Here is a 15,465-nt window from a genome sequence, read left to right on the forward strand (position 1 = left end):
TTAAGAGAATAATCTATATATCTCAAGGAGAAGAGGCAACCGATTTTGGTCTATGGAGGGTTCTATTTATAGTGTTGGACATGCTAGGGTTACACTTGGTAAACCCTAATAACCCATGACTTTCCACATTCTCATGCTCCATGGCTTTAACCTCCATGGACTATCCATGGATTAGTTTAGCCCATAATCATGGATCATTAGCCCACACTACAAGAATGATTGATTTACATAATCAATCCCCATAAATTTAATTAGTCTCTTTTGATCACAAAATTAATAAATTAATTCTTGATCAATATTAATTAAATAATTCCGTATTAATATATTATGCTTGTAATATATTAATAAACCATAAATAACCTTATTCTCAAAATTCATCCTATCAAATTGCACTGGTAAAGGTAACCCAAAAGGACCATGCTACAATCGTGTCAAGTACATACCAATTATAGTTATGGGCTTAGACACCAAATCCAACAGAGGGACCGAGCATGAGATTGGTGGGAGGAGGTTACCCGTAAAGTGGGATCAGCAGGTGTGACTGAGATAACTTGGGAGGAGTTTGTGAGGAGGTTTGATCAGGAGTTTGCACCAGCCATTGATGGGTGGTGCATCGTTTGGTGAGAAAGTTCCAGGATTTGTAGAAGAATACAGAGACTGTGGCGGATATCACCGCTATGTTTCGGGAGATGGCACTATTCGTTCCGCAGTACGCTGCAGATGAGGAGATGAAGAAGACGTGGCGTCATTCCATACTGAGGGATGATATCCGTGAGTTTTTGAGCTTTTCGGGGTGCAAGACCCTGAATGACATGGTGGAGAAGGCCCGGGAACGAGAAATTGAGTTGGAGCTCCGGACGAAACGGAAGTTGGAGATGGTTCAGACAGCAGTGGGTCAGGCTAAAAAGCCTAAGACCTCCGATCCTCCCAGTAGGGGCCAGCAGGGCTGGGGCCGATGTGCCAAGTGCGGTAAGCCACACAGTAGAGCCTGTCGGATGGCAGGCTCGACATGTTATGCTTGAGGCTAGCCAGGCCACATGAGCAGGGATTGCCCCTAGAAGGGCCTGATTTGTTTTCACTGCAACCAGATCAGCCATAAAAGGCCGATTGTCCGAGGTTGGCAGGAGGAGCAGTGGCGGCGCCTGCGCCCGCCATAATGAGGATTACTGATGACTGCCCTGTCAAGGCGGAGGCTCCTACGGTGAAGAGCCGTGCATTTCAGCTTACCACAGAGGAGGCCCGAGCAGCACTAGACGTCGTGACTGATATGTGATTTATTTGTGTCTTATTTATTTTATTATTACACTTATGTTGTTATGATCTTGTATAGGGACCTTTTTGGTCAATGGATTGTCGGCTCATGTTCTTTTCGATTCAGGGGCTACCCGATCACTTGTATCTCTTATGCTCAGCAAGAAGTTTCGAGATGCCCTGGGGACCTTGGATTCCCCGCTCGAGGTGGAGATTGCGGATGACCGCACTGTGAGCGTTGCGAGGGTATTTCAGGGAAATGTTCTGAATTTGTTCGGCCAGAGGTTTCCTATAGATTTTGTCCCGATTCCTTTGCGAGGATTGAAAGTAATCATCGGGATGGACTGGTTGGAGCCCAATGGGGCCATGATAGATTGCGAACGTCAGCTGGTGAGAGTTCGAACCCCAAGTGGGGGAGAACTGATTATCCATAGAGAGAGACCCTCACATGGGCCAACCCTCTGTTCGGATGCGAGGGCTAGGAGACTCCTTCAACAGGGTTCTTCTGGGTTTTTGGCTTATGTCTCGGATACAAGGGTGGAGGCCACGTCAGAGATGAGTAGGGTACCTATTACGCGAGATTTTCCTGATGTGTTTCCAGAGGAGTTGCCTAAGGTGCCTCCCGAGAGGCAGGTGGAGTTCCATATTGATTTGATGCCTGGTGCGGCTCCGATAGCCAAGGCGTTGTATTGTCTAGCTCCTCCTGAGATGCAGGAGTTGTCCACGCAGCTCCAGGAGCTACTAGACGAGGGATTTATTCGTCTGAGCAGCTCCCCGTGGGGAACACCGATCCTGTTCGTGAAAAAGAAGGATGGGTCACACAGGATGTGCATTGATTATCGGGAGCTGAACAAGCTAACGGTGAAGAACCATTATCCACTTTCGAGGATTGATGACTTATTTGATCAGCTTCAGGTTGCATCTTGGTTTTTCATGATTGATCTTCGGTCGGGGTATCATCAAATGAGGATCAGGGATGAGGATATACCGAAGACGGCGTTCGGAACTCGTTATGGTCATTACGAGTTTGTGGTGACGCCATTTGGGCTCACCGATGCTCCAACAACGTTCATGGATCTCATGAACCGGGTTTGCAGGCCGATGATGGATCGGTCTGTGATAGTTTTCATTGATGATATCTTGGTCTATTCTAAGACCAAGGAGCATCACGAGCAGAATTTGAGGGAGGTGTTGGAGACCTTGAGGAGGGAGAGGCTATATGTCAAATTCTCCAAATGTGAGTTTCGGTTGCGTGAGGTGCAGTTTCTGGGGCACATCATCAACCAAGAGGGTATCTTGGTAGATCCGGCCAAGATTGAGGGGGTAATGTGTTGGGAGGTTCCGAAGAACGCATCCCAGATCCGAAGTTTCTTGGGTTTAGCGGGGTACTATTGAAGAATTATCCAGGATTTCTCCAAGATTGTTGTACCTCTGACCCGTTTGACCAAGAAGAGTGTGACCTTTCGGTGGGGTCCAGATCAGCATTTGGCATTTGAGACCTTGAGACAGAAATTATACGAGGCCCTGATTCTGGCCCTACCTAAGGGATTGGATGATTTTGTAATGTATTGTGACACTTCTATCTCAGGGTTGAGAGCTGTTCTGTTGCAGAGGGGGTATGTGATTTCTTACGCCTCGAGGCAGATGAAGCCTCATGAGGCGAATTACCCCACTCATGACTTGGAAGTGGGGGCGGTGGTGTTTGCCCTCAAGATTTGGAGGCATTATTTATATGGAGTTCGATGCACCATCTTCACTGATCACAAGAGTTTGAAGTATTTGATGGATAAGCAGAATTTGAATATGTGGCAGAGGAGATGGTTAGATTTCATGAAAGATTATAACTGTGAGATTTTATATCATCCCGGGAAGGCCAATATGGTGGTCGATGCTTTGAGCCGTAAAACGGACAGTGCTCTGATTCAATATGTTTGCTTGAGGATGATGGTCACCTCACCTTTGATGGATATGATCAAGGGGGCACAGGTAGATGGGTTGAAAAGGAGAATTGGAAGACTGAGCGAATTCGAGGGAAAATTCCATTGTTTGTTCGAGACGGTTGGGGATTATTGACTCAGTGTTGCAGGATTTGGGTTTCAGCTTTTGGGGGTGTGAGGCAAAAGATCTTGGAGGAGGCGCATAAGTCCAAGTTTTCTATCCACCCTGGGGCCATGAAGATGTACCGAGACCTGAGATCGAGCTATTGGTGGCCCTGCATGAAGCGGGTGGTTGCATGGTTTGTCGAGCGGTGTTTGACCTGCAAGAAGGTCAAAGCCGAGCATCAGAGGCCTCACATCAAGGTTCAGCCGTTACCCATCCCCATGTGTAAATAGGAGGAGATCACCATGGACTTTATCACAAAGCTACCTAGGACGACGCGGGGTGTTGATTCCATTTGGGTTATTGTGGACAGGTTGACCAAGAGTATTCATTTTATTCCTATTTTCGAGAGTATCTCCGCCGAGAAATTAGAAGATATTAATTTGCGGGAGGTGGTGGTCATGCACGAAGTGCCGGTATCTGTGATCTCGTACCATGATGTTCGATTCACCTCCAGATTCTGGTGGACGTTTCATGAGGAGTTGGGTACCCAGCTGCATTTCTGCATTGCTTACCACCCCCAGATTGATGGTCAGAGCGAGTGGAACCTCCAGACGCTCGAGGATATGCTTCGGGAATATGTATTACACTTTGGAGGGAGTTAGGATACTTATCTTCCACTAGTAGAGTTCTCATACAACAATAGTTATCATGCTAGTATTGACCGACCTCCGTTTGAGATGTTGTATGGTCGGAGGTGTAAGACTCCAGTCTGTTGGGGGGATGTTGGACATCGAGTCATGGGAAGCACCGAAGTGGTGCTTAAGACCACTGAATTAATTCCACAGGTGCGGGATAGACTGCAGATTACGCAGAGCCGTCAGAAAAGTTATGATGAACGACGTCGGTCGGATCTTGAGATTCAGGTAGGAGATTTTGTGTTGCTAAAGGTGTCACCCTGGAAGGGTGTCATCCGCTTCCAGAAGAGGGGCGAGTTGGGACCCCGATTTATTGGCCCATTCAGGATTTCTGCCCGAGTTGGCAAGGTTGTGTATCAATTGGATCTCCCAGACGAGCTGAGTCAGATCCATAACACCTTTCATGTGTCTCAGTTTCGGAAGTGTGTATCAGATGAGGCTACAGTCATTTCTTTGGATGATATTCAGGTGGATGAGAGCCTGAACTATGTTGAGAATCCCATTGCAGTTATGTATAGAAAAACTAAAGCTCTTCGAAATAAAGTAGTGAAGCTAGTAAAGGTGCAATGGCAACACCAGAAGGGTTCCAAATGGACTTGGGAGTCGGAGGATGAGATACGATAACATTACCCGAATCTATTTGCACCAGCGGACTTCGGGAACGAAGTCTAGGCCAAGTAGGGGAGAGTTGTAACATCCAAGATTGATCAGGTTGGTTTTTTTTAACATTTGGAATTTGAGTTTATGGCATTAATGGTCCCCGAGATTGGAATATTGAACTTTTTTAGTACGCGGCGCGTAACTCTTATTACCCTGGGCATAGGGGTCTCCGGGTGCGTACGCTGCGCGTATATCTCGTACGCTGGGCGTACGTGGCTCATACCAAAACCCTAGTGATTAGGGTTTATGCACTATTTAAACCCCATTATGACCCCAAGACCTTCCCTCACCTCAGCCTCCACTATCATTTCGGCCCTCTTAGCTAACCCTAGCCATTTTTGAACCTCTTGAGCTTTGTAATGAGATTTTGAGCTTCTTTGGTGGTGAAGAATGTGGTGCAAGAAGAAAGCTTTGTCTCCAAGACTTTAGATCCAACATTTGCTACCCATTTGGCACCACATGGAGGCATAAATCTCAAACCTTTGCTTGTGTTTTCTTAAGTTCTTGGTTGAGGCTAGATTTCCCCTTTTAACCCAAAAAGGTTAGATCTTGGTGTGTATTAGCTACTCCCAAGCCTTTTAGTTGCATTTCTAGTTATGTTCTAGTGTCTCAATGCTTAAACTTGCAAGCTTTGAGGTGGTTTGGTCCCCATTCTTGAGATAAGACATAGGAAAGGGCTTAAGAGACTTGATCTTTGTTTTTGGACTTATTGTAGCCATGCAAGGGCTTAAAGTTGGCAACTTTATAGCCCTAGAGGTCTTAATGGGTCAAGATCTGAGTTTTGGACGTAAAATCTTAATGCATTAAGTCCTTGCATGGATTTTTGTATAATTGGTGTGTACGTCGTGCGTACTGCCTCCGGCTGAGGTACGCTGCGTGTACCAGTGTGTACGCTGGGCGTATGGCTTAGGCAACCTTGTTAGGCGTTGGGCTCAAATCTTTGGGCCTTATATGGATTTTGGGTTTTTGACCTTGGCCCTGAGGTTTTGGATCAGTTGGGCCCTGGAATTCATTATTGGATCATTAGTAGCTTAGTTGGGACTTTGGGGCCTTGTGGCCCATAATGGTTGCGGACTTTGGATGCTAGGCCCATTAGTGAAGAAATGACCTTTGGGCCGCTATGAAGGAACTTGGACTTAGATTTATGTGCTTTTTAATTAGGGTGAATTATAATCCTAATTAGGGTATTTGTATATTTGTTCAGTGTGAGATTTTTGGCTGGTAGTTAAGTAGTGTCTGTTTCAGCAGACTGAGGTGAGTCTTCTCACTATACCAATGGGTCGAAGACACCAATGCCGGCCCATTACTTGATAAGTGATTTCTATAGTGTAATATACAGTTTGTTATTTGGTATGTGTTGATTTATGTGAAGACCATAGGGGAGCCCATGATACTTGGTAAGACCATGAGGGGGAGCCCATGACCCTCGGGTATAAGACCATGGGGGTAGCCCATGACATCTCGGTTGAAGACCATGGAGGGACTCCATGGCAGATTTATGTGTATATGTGCATGACATTATATGGTTATGTGTTTTGTGTATTTTTGGAAACTCACTAAGCGTATGCTTACAATTTTGTTGGGTGTTTCAGGTACTTCTGGTTCTAAGGGTGGGTGTGGGGGTGGGGGGGGGATTCACTATTCTTTGGCTTATAGTTTGATTTCATGGTTTCAGGTACATTAGAGGATCGACGCAAGGTGAATGCGTGATTTTTCACAACATCCTTGAATATTTTATTGATAAATGATTTTGGGATACTCTGATTTATGATTATGCTCTTGGAAACAATATTTTTGTATGATTTATGGATTATTAAAAGGGTTTTATAAATGTAAATCTTGCTATGATTTTTGGGAAGTTACAAAACATCTACCCATGCACAACCCAACACCGTTTCTTTCTCCGATGTCCACTGCTTGGAAGGTACCTTTCCTTTTTTCTTGGGTTCCCGTTGACGTTGAATCTCTTCCGAATCAAAATCCGTTTCGAGTATGACTTCAGGTTGTGAGTGAGTTTCAAATTGGGTTTGGGTTTGGTATTGGAACTGGAATTGCATGTCGAGAAGGTGGTCAAATGGGTTGAACTCATTTTCCAGTTGGGATTGCACTTGAGATTGGAATTGAAATTGGGTTTAGATTGAGATTAAGATTGGAATTGTGGTTGTGTATGGATAGGATATGGGTAGTATGCACCGGGATAATGGTAACTTGGAGGTGAATAACTAGGGAGATCACTTTGATTTTGGATGAAGGTAAGTGATGAATGTGGGATTGAGTTTGTGCTTTCGTTATTTTTCTTGCTAGTTTTAGGGTTGGAAGGGAAGCCTTTTTTCATAAATACGATGAACGCTTGAATGAAAAATGGAAGATTGTAATGTAGTATAAAATAATGTACTGAATTGGATTTATATAGGTTGAAAAGTGGATTAATTTAAAAAAAAAAGCGGTATACTTCCTAAAAAAACGACAACAAATTTTAAATTTTGAATATATCTCTCTTTCTCTCTCATCAGCAATAAGCCATCGAGTTCGATCAACAAACTCGACATGATTTTGTGGTACGGTATCTACCAAGATTAGCTCGGATATGCTGAGCTTTGCCGAATTCGACACCGTCAAGCCTTAGCGACAGGATAATTGCACATTTGTTTCGACTATTGAAAAGTAAATAAAAGAATATGACCATTTCTTCAAACTTCTCCCATTTTGTTATATTTTTAATGTTTTTCTCTAGTTATAATTTGTAAGGGAAAGTAGGGCAAAGATATTGGTGGCGTAGGTAAGAGTGGGAGGGGTAGGTGAACCCATTTGTTTATTCGACTACATGCAGCCACTAGTTTCAATTGTTTTTATAATATATAAAAAAATGTTTTCGATCAATTTATGTCGTATGTGTGATGCGTTACATATATTTTCTTTTGAAAGAAAATAAGTCTCAAGCAAAGTATTCATACGTACTTGTTACATATTTTATTATTTAACACGGACAAGACAATTAATTACATATGTTTAAGGGAATATGACTTATTAAGGTTATTAACTTTTCGGTAAGTTTATATCTGGGTAACTATCTTTTTTTTATACACATCTAGATAACAAACTTGTTGGAAGTGTTCACATATGACCATTATGACCTGTTATAGCAGGTTAAATCATAGATGTGAACGCTTTCAACAAATTCGTTATCTAAATGTGTACAAAAAAAATAATTACCCAAATATGAACAAAACGAAAAGTAAAAATTAAATTAGGTCCCTGTGGTTGGGGGAATTTGTGTTTTGGGTCCCTAACTTAATTTTTTAACTTGGATGGTCCCTATTGTTTATTTTTGTTGCGTGTTTGGTCATCGTCTTACTTAAAAAGACTATTGTGCCCTTATTAATTTATTTTTTAATTAATTTTTTTATTTATGCATTTATTTTTTACATATTTAAAAAAATTAATAGACCGCACATATTTGTATCTCTTCGGATGATCCTTACTGTTTATTTTTTAATTAATTTATTTTGTTAACTCGGATGGTCCATACTGTTTTTTTTTATTACGCGTTTGGTCCATGTTTTACCTAAAAAGACTATCAAACAACCCCTAAGATTACCTAAAAGTAAAAATTAAACTACACGAATGATATGTGGGGTATATTAATTTTTTAAATATATAAAAAATAAATACATAAATAAGAAAATTAATTAAAAAATAAATTAATAAGGGCAAAATAGTCTTTTTAGGTAAGACATGGACCAAACGCGCAACAAAAATACACAGTAGGGACCATCCAAGTTAAAAAAATAAGTTAGGGACAAAAACACAAATTCCCCCGAACCACAGGGACCATTCGTGTAATTTAATTTTTACTTTTTGTTTTTTTCATATTTGGGTAACTATTTTTTTTGTACACATCTAGGTAATGAACTTGTTGAAAGCGTTCACATCTAGGAATTTATCTGCTATAGCAGGTCATAATGGTCATATGTGAACACTTCCAACAAGTTTGTTACCTAAATGTGTACAAAAAAAAGATAGTTACTCAGATGTAAACATACCGAAAAGTTAATTAGCTTAATAAGTCATATTCCCTATGTTTAATTTCTTTATATTTTTATAAAATGAAAGGGCGTCTTTAATGGTTATGCATGAAAAAATAATTTAACAATTTAGAATTTCTAAATTTTTAGTTTAACTAAGACGAATAACCACAGGTTTTTTATTTAAGTATCTTTTTCAATTTTAACCAATCTATAATTAATTATGTGAAATATATATATATATATATATATATATATATATATATATATATATATATATATATATATATATATATATATACACACACTAGAGTAGACGTTTATCCGCGCCAAACGACGGATATAAATTTTTTTTTTTATAAATTAGTTTCTAGAGGTGATTATTTTCCTTTAGGCGTGAGCTAGTTTCTTGCGGCATTTTGACTGATTGTTTTGTGTTAGATAGTTTCTAGCTAGGTTTATATTCTTACAATAGGTGGGTAAATAAGTAAAACTCATGGATACACCATAAACAAATGTATTTTCTGGGCATTTAGGACAGTTTATGGGGTTCAAAACGGTATTTTTTTAACTTATTATATAGAAAAATATTTTTCGGCCATCCGAGATAATACAAGGGGTGAAAATTAGTCTTCGGAAACCTCTCAAACTTTGTATAAACAACAAACCGAAGAAACAATTAATGAAAACAATATTTATTTAATATACAAAAATCAATTTTTTATGGGTTTGAAAACCAACTTTTCAAACCGATATTAAATAATTTTATTTGACCATACTTGAGGTTAATGACCAATGAAAACAACGTTATTTGACCATTTATTTGGTTTTGTTTTTCTATATATAAAGAATTTTAAAAGTTTCAATCACTAAATCATATCCAATTATCCATGTCTACAAATATATCAAGTGATCAATACTTGAAGGACCATAGTAGTAAAATTAGAATTGTTGACACAAAATTGTAAATTACTAAGATTACAACAAACGGTTAAACGATAAATCTTTATCATAGCATAAGCATAGAGCCGGTCTAAGCGATCGACATAGGTCAAACAACTAATTGACGTTTATACGGAAACTCTTAATTTAGTTAGAATTTATTTTTAGAAAAATTCAAAATTTTATATATCCTAAGAAAATAAATATTTTTAATTTTAAAATTTGAAAATTTGAATATTTTTTAATACTCTAGTGTAATATTTGAAAATTTGAAAATTTTGTTGTATTATTTGGAAATTTGAAATTTTTAAAAAATTGAAAACATTGGTCAATCTAGACCGATGTTGACCGTCTTTGACCATTGATATTTATTTAATTTTAAAATTTATGCTTATTTTGGAAAAATTATGTAGAATAATAATTTATTATGAAAAAATTAATTATTCATAATTTAAATGTGGGTTGTCTTATAAAACTCAATATTTTGTGTCATTTGTTTTTCATATATTCAATATTGAAGAACAAATCGTTTGATAATTAAACAAAAATCAGACAAAAAATAATACTATGTAGAAAATAACATAAATTTTATTATTTTTCTATAAGTTTTGACAGCATTTTGGCCATTTTGTGTTGAAGTTTTGTACAAATTATTCCGAAATTTTGATTTTCATTATATATTACTATTTTCAATGAACATAACCACATAGGAATTTGAAATTTGTTTCCACTAAAAAAATTACAACTTCTTTTCTATTTAATATTTTTGTCTTATTTGTTTCATTTCCATCAAAATCCACATATTATTGAACATATATGTGTACAGGAACATAATTTACTAACCAAGTATAAGGATCACAAATTTAAAAGGGATTGGTACATATAACATATTGGCACATGATGGTCACTAAAGTAGATTGCCTTCGCCAAAGTTCAAAAGTTTAATGCTCTTTATGGTAATTACCTTAAAGTACATTGCTTTTTGAAGCTGTTGTTGTCTTTAATACTATGTCTTTATGATGTTGCTGACCCAGTGGTGTGGTCTATTTTTCAATACTACAATTTAATCAGAAATTCACCTATATACAGATCCGGATCAGAAGGACTTACAAAGAAACAACAACAAAAGGAAATAATACATGAAAAGGAGATATATGTATGATATACTTTATCTTTTTCCTAACATCCAAAATACTTGACTCGAGAGGCTTTTAAAAAGGAATGCTATAGAAAATATGGCTTATAAAGAAGGCTATAGAGAAGTAGCTTACCTTATTTTTAAAATTGACCACCCCTTATTCTTTGATTTTTTTTTTCTGACACTATAAATAACGTTGACCTATCAAAACCAAACGAATAGGATCAAGTAGTGTAGGCAATGTCATAAAAATATATACTGTGATGTCGTACAAAATATGATATGTTGAAAATGCAAGAAATAACATGTAACTTAAATTACATGCCAAAGAAAACATTATGATGATGTACACCTAAATTGTAGAATGTTTACTTACCAACTATAGCAAGATCATATATCTCCATTGGCTATGAAGCAATTGCTAAATCCAGCAAGTAGGAAAGAAGACACATCTACCCTTATTTTGCATTTTTCTGTTCAGCCTTCAACCCATCTAGATCCTTTCCTTTTCTTCCCTTTTTTGCTTTCATACTACAAATCAAAACATCAAAAAGATCATTTAAAACAATTTAAAGGCTCTTTAATATTTTGACAATGTGTAATTTGGGGTTATTCTACACCGGTTAACAAAAATAGACCCACGGAGACAAATACACAATTAAACTTGTAATTGACTTTGCACCCAATGGATAAAAATAGAAAACTGTCTTGAGAGAACATTAAAAACATTTGCATTTGAAGTCAAGCTCATACCAGGAAAAAGACCAGCATCAGAATCGCCCAGATCTATAAAATCCACAAATGGGTCATGCATGAAAGGTTTGAGATGAGTGAAATTTACAGTAAAATCAGATCGAATGACACGATTCACACCTTTTGGTTAAGATCAATCGGCTATATGACTTCTTATGTCTCTATGTCATTATAGATGTTGCGATAGAGACCACAGTGGGTGCCTTATTTTCAATCTGTAATGTATTACGCTCACATAGTACATAACCCCTCCCCCCGATATCACTAACATTGGCACCATTTTTAAAATAAATTTGATCGAAAAATGTCCCAACTATTAACGAAAAAAAACAGGAAAATAGAAAGTGAAGTAGAAAAAAGTACCTAAATGGCCTCCACTCGGCAACCACAATCACCTGTATCCATGTAGAAACAATTTTCTTGCAACAAACAAAAGCAAGATCAAATAAACAATTAAAATGAAAAAAAAAACAAAAGAGAATGAGATAATACCTGGATAGTACTGAAACATTTGGGTTTAACCCATGACGACGGATGGCTGATATGAAAAAAACATGGTCATGAAATATAATGACTCATTTAATCTATCCATTCCAAGAAGAAGCAAATGTAAAAGACTGCTCATAAAAGAGCTCTCAACCTGCTAGCCAAAAAAATAATAAAAGGGTAAGAAAAATTGAAACTATACATGAAATGAATAATGCAAGAATCATACCCAGTGCATCAATGCTTACCAGTTCCACATGAAGAAATGAAGAAATATATGATTAAGTATTAATTATTATTCCTATTATCATTGCTTACCCTCTCATGGATTCCAGATAATTGAGCTTTTAGCCTACACTAAGACACCTAAAAAACATTAATGGAATTTCATACAAGCTATAACAGTACACAAAACCTCAAAAGTAAAGCTAGCAAGTTGTTATTTCTTACATTTAACACTTTTGAATGTGATAAATAACATCACCTAAGGGCTTTAGTCCATCTTATCAAATTAAAAAAAAAGCTCCATCTTCCCGAGTTTATGTTAATGTATTGGTTTAGGTTGTGTACACTACTATCTGTATAAAAACACACACACATGAATTTTATGAACCTGAATAGAGAATAACCGTTTATATAACTTGCCTAAATAAATTTGAGTGACTTCTTCGTTTTGGCCTACCCTTTGTTATAACTTCACCTCAATAACTGGAAGTACATCTATATTCATACCTAGTCTTATCAGTTCCCTTTTCGCTCGGACCTACAATCTAAAATTCTTGAAACTAAAGCAAATACAAAATTATAAAAAGGGAGCATATATGATATTTTAGAGCATCAAACTATATCAAAGGTGTAAAGCTTACTTTCATACAATTTTTGAGTCATGTACTTGTGACTCTACAAAGGGAAGAGCTTAAGACTATAATATCGATGTTACCTACAAAAGCAACGCTAACATCTTAGACCAAAAATGAAATTCTTTAAACACATATCATCATTTGCACTTCATACAATAAATCATACCAATTACACATTTTCCAAATATATAACCATATGAATGAGGTAGAGGGAATTAAGATAGGATTGTGTGATCCATAAGTCGTATATGGCATTCTGTTCTGCATATATGGAACACTTGTACAACAAAAAGAAAAGATGGCGAGAAGTCAGAAATTTCAACATGGATAACTTGAAAAATCACTCAAGAACAATACTATTGAAAGCAAAATCAAATAAAACGGTGGATAAATATTGGATACTAAGTTTCATAAAGGAATTAGAAAATTCAAACAAAATGATATTTGTTTTACCCGGATGCAAATTGTTATTAGTCTCCTTGTAGCTTTTCAAGTGAGAAAAGACATATCCTGAAACACTAAGCTTCGATAGTGCCAAACATTGCAAGATTTCAAATCAGAAATCGGGTCAAGATGTTTCAATTTACGATTTCAGCTCTGAACAAACTACCCCAGGATTTCCCACTCGATGCTACAAAGGAGCGACCCATGTCATATTAATCAAAATCCAACCTTAACCTTTCTAGCCGTCGTAGTCTGAAGGAGAGAAAAAAATGAGAGAGAATATGGGTTAAACAAATTGTAAATCACCTTATTTTCAAAGATCTGGAACATATATGTGAAAGCAAAAGAGAGGAATCATTAAAGATATATCAGAGAGAGATGGTGGTGACAAAAATATAAAATAGAACCAATTAAACCAAGAATCAAACTACCCATATGCCCAATTCCTCTCCCGTGCCCACTCAAATGAAATAGAAAAATGAAAAAAATAATGATTTTAAGGGTTAAAATCTTACCTCGTTTGTTATTGAGTAAAGAGAAGAGATGTTGTATTTGTATTGATATGAATCGTCTATGAGTACATAGAAATACAAATTCAAGATATATATACAGTAGAATAGAAAGAGAAAACCCATAATATACGGAGCTATGAAACTGTATACAGAAGACTAGGAAGGCTAATTGAATACTTCAAATTAATGTTGAGCACGTGTACTTTGATATTAGCCACCGGCAAGCTCAAGGACGAGACGCACTTGCAGCTTGGTACGAAGAGAGATAACACGATCCTTTGATAATGGTTTGGTGAAGATATCTGCTAGCTGGTCAACAGAGGAAACGTAACAGATTTTGAGTGCACCATTCTCGACATTTTCTCGGATGAAGTGGAAGTCTAAGGCAATATGCTTTGAACGAGTGTTTATGACAGGGTTTTTGCTCATGAAAATAGCTCCGACATTGTCACAAAGAAGCATAGGTTGCTTTGTTATAGGAGCATGTAATTCATGGATTAACTGTTGTAACCACAACAGTTCTGCAGTAGTATAGGCTAAGGACCGATATTCAGATTCGGTACTTGAGCGTGCCACAACCCGTTGCTTTCGAGAGGTCCAGCTGATCAGATTTGAACCATGGAAAATGGCATAACCATATTGAGAGCGACTATCTTCTTTGTTTGATATCCACCCGACATCAGAGTATGCAAGGAGGTAATTGGCTGTAGTTGGTTTGAACTGTAAGCAATGATGAGAAGTGCCTTTTAAGTATCGTAGGATGCGTTTGGTAGCCTGCCAATGATGTGTTGTTGGAGAGTGCATAAACTGACACACCCGGTTTACTGCATAAGCTATATCAGGACGGGTAATTGTGGCATATTGAAGGGACCCCATAATCTGGCGAAATAATGTTGGATCATGAAATGGTTCACCATTATGTGTAAGCCGAGAATTAGGATCAGCTGGTGTAGAGATGGGTGTGGAATCTTGCATCTTGCTGCGGTGAAGTATGTCTTCAATGTAACACTGTTGAGACAGAGCAAGCCCAGTAGTGGTGGCAGTGATTTTTAAACCCAAAAAATGATGGAGTTTACCAAGGTCCTTTAGAGCAAAAACCTTATTGAGCTGTTGTATAAATTGTTGAATCTGAGGAACATTGCTACCTGTGATTATAACATCATCAACGTAGACAAGAAGGTAAATGATGGAAGTTGAGCGAATGTACACAAACAATGAAGTATCAGCTTGACAAGCTTTGAATCCTTGATCAACTAGATATTGTTTGAGTTTGTTAAACCAAGCTCTCGGAGCTTGTTTGAGGTCGTAGATGGCTTTATGGAGACGACACACATGATTCGGGCGAGAGGGATCTTCAAAGCCACAGGGTTGTTTCATGTACACAACTTCTTTAAGATCGCCATTGAGGAAGGCATTGTTGATGTCAAGTTGTCGAATGCACCAACCATGAGAAAGAGCGATTGATAGGACTAGACGAATGGTGGTTGGTTTAATGACAGGGCTGAATGTGTCAAAATAATCAATATTTGCCTCTTGACTGAAACCTTGAGCCACCAATTGAGCTTTATATCGCTCAATCTTGCCCTCAGCACTTCTTTTAATCCTGTATATCCACTTACAACCAACAACATTGACATTAGTAGGACAAGAAACAAT

The 15,465-nt window shown here is 37.7% G+C and overlaps 1 long non-coding RNA gene across 9 annotated transcripts; it reads right to left on the reverse strand.

Annotated features, from left to right (window-relative positions):
* Nucleotides 1-10,435: 10,435 nt before the first annotated feature.
* LOC145134205 (uncharacterized) lies at nt 10,436-13,706 on the reverse strand. Of its 9 annotated transcripts, XR_013719004.1 has the most exons (11): nt 13,307-13,706; nt 13,020-13,130; nt 12,860-12,933; nt 12,444-12,778; nt 12,312-12,359; nt 11,871-12,147; nt 11,628-11,771; nt 11,508-11,540; nt 11,131-11,285; nt 10,888-10,955; nt 10,436-10,695 (listed from the first exon to the last, which is right to left on the reverse strand). It is a non-coding gene; the product is annotated as an uncharacterized LOC145134205 (long non-coding RNA). The 9 variants fall into 9 exon arrangements; XR_013718998.1 differs by lacking the exons at nt 11,628-11,771; nt 12,444-12,778 and having other exon boundaries at nt 13,307-13,700; XR_013718996.1 differs by lacking the exons at nt 11,628-11,771; nt 12,312-12,359; nt 12,444-12,778 and having other exon boundaries at nt 13,307-13,699.
* Between the last annotated feature and the right edge of the window lie 1,759 nt (nt 13,707-15,465).

This window comes from Lactuca virosa, chromosome 8, assembly GCF_052849685.1.
Source record: "Lactuca virosa cultivar CGN04683 chromosome 8, Lactuca_virosa_CGN04683_v6, whole genome shotgun sequence".
Taxonomy (NCBI): domain Eukaryota; kingdom Viridiplantae; phylum Streptophyta; class Magnoliopsida; order Asterales; family Asteraceae; genus Lactuca; species Lactuca virosa.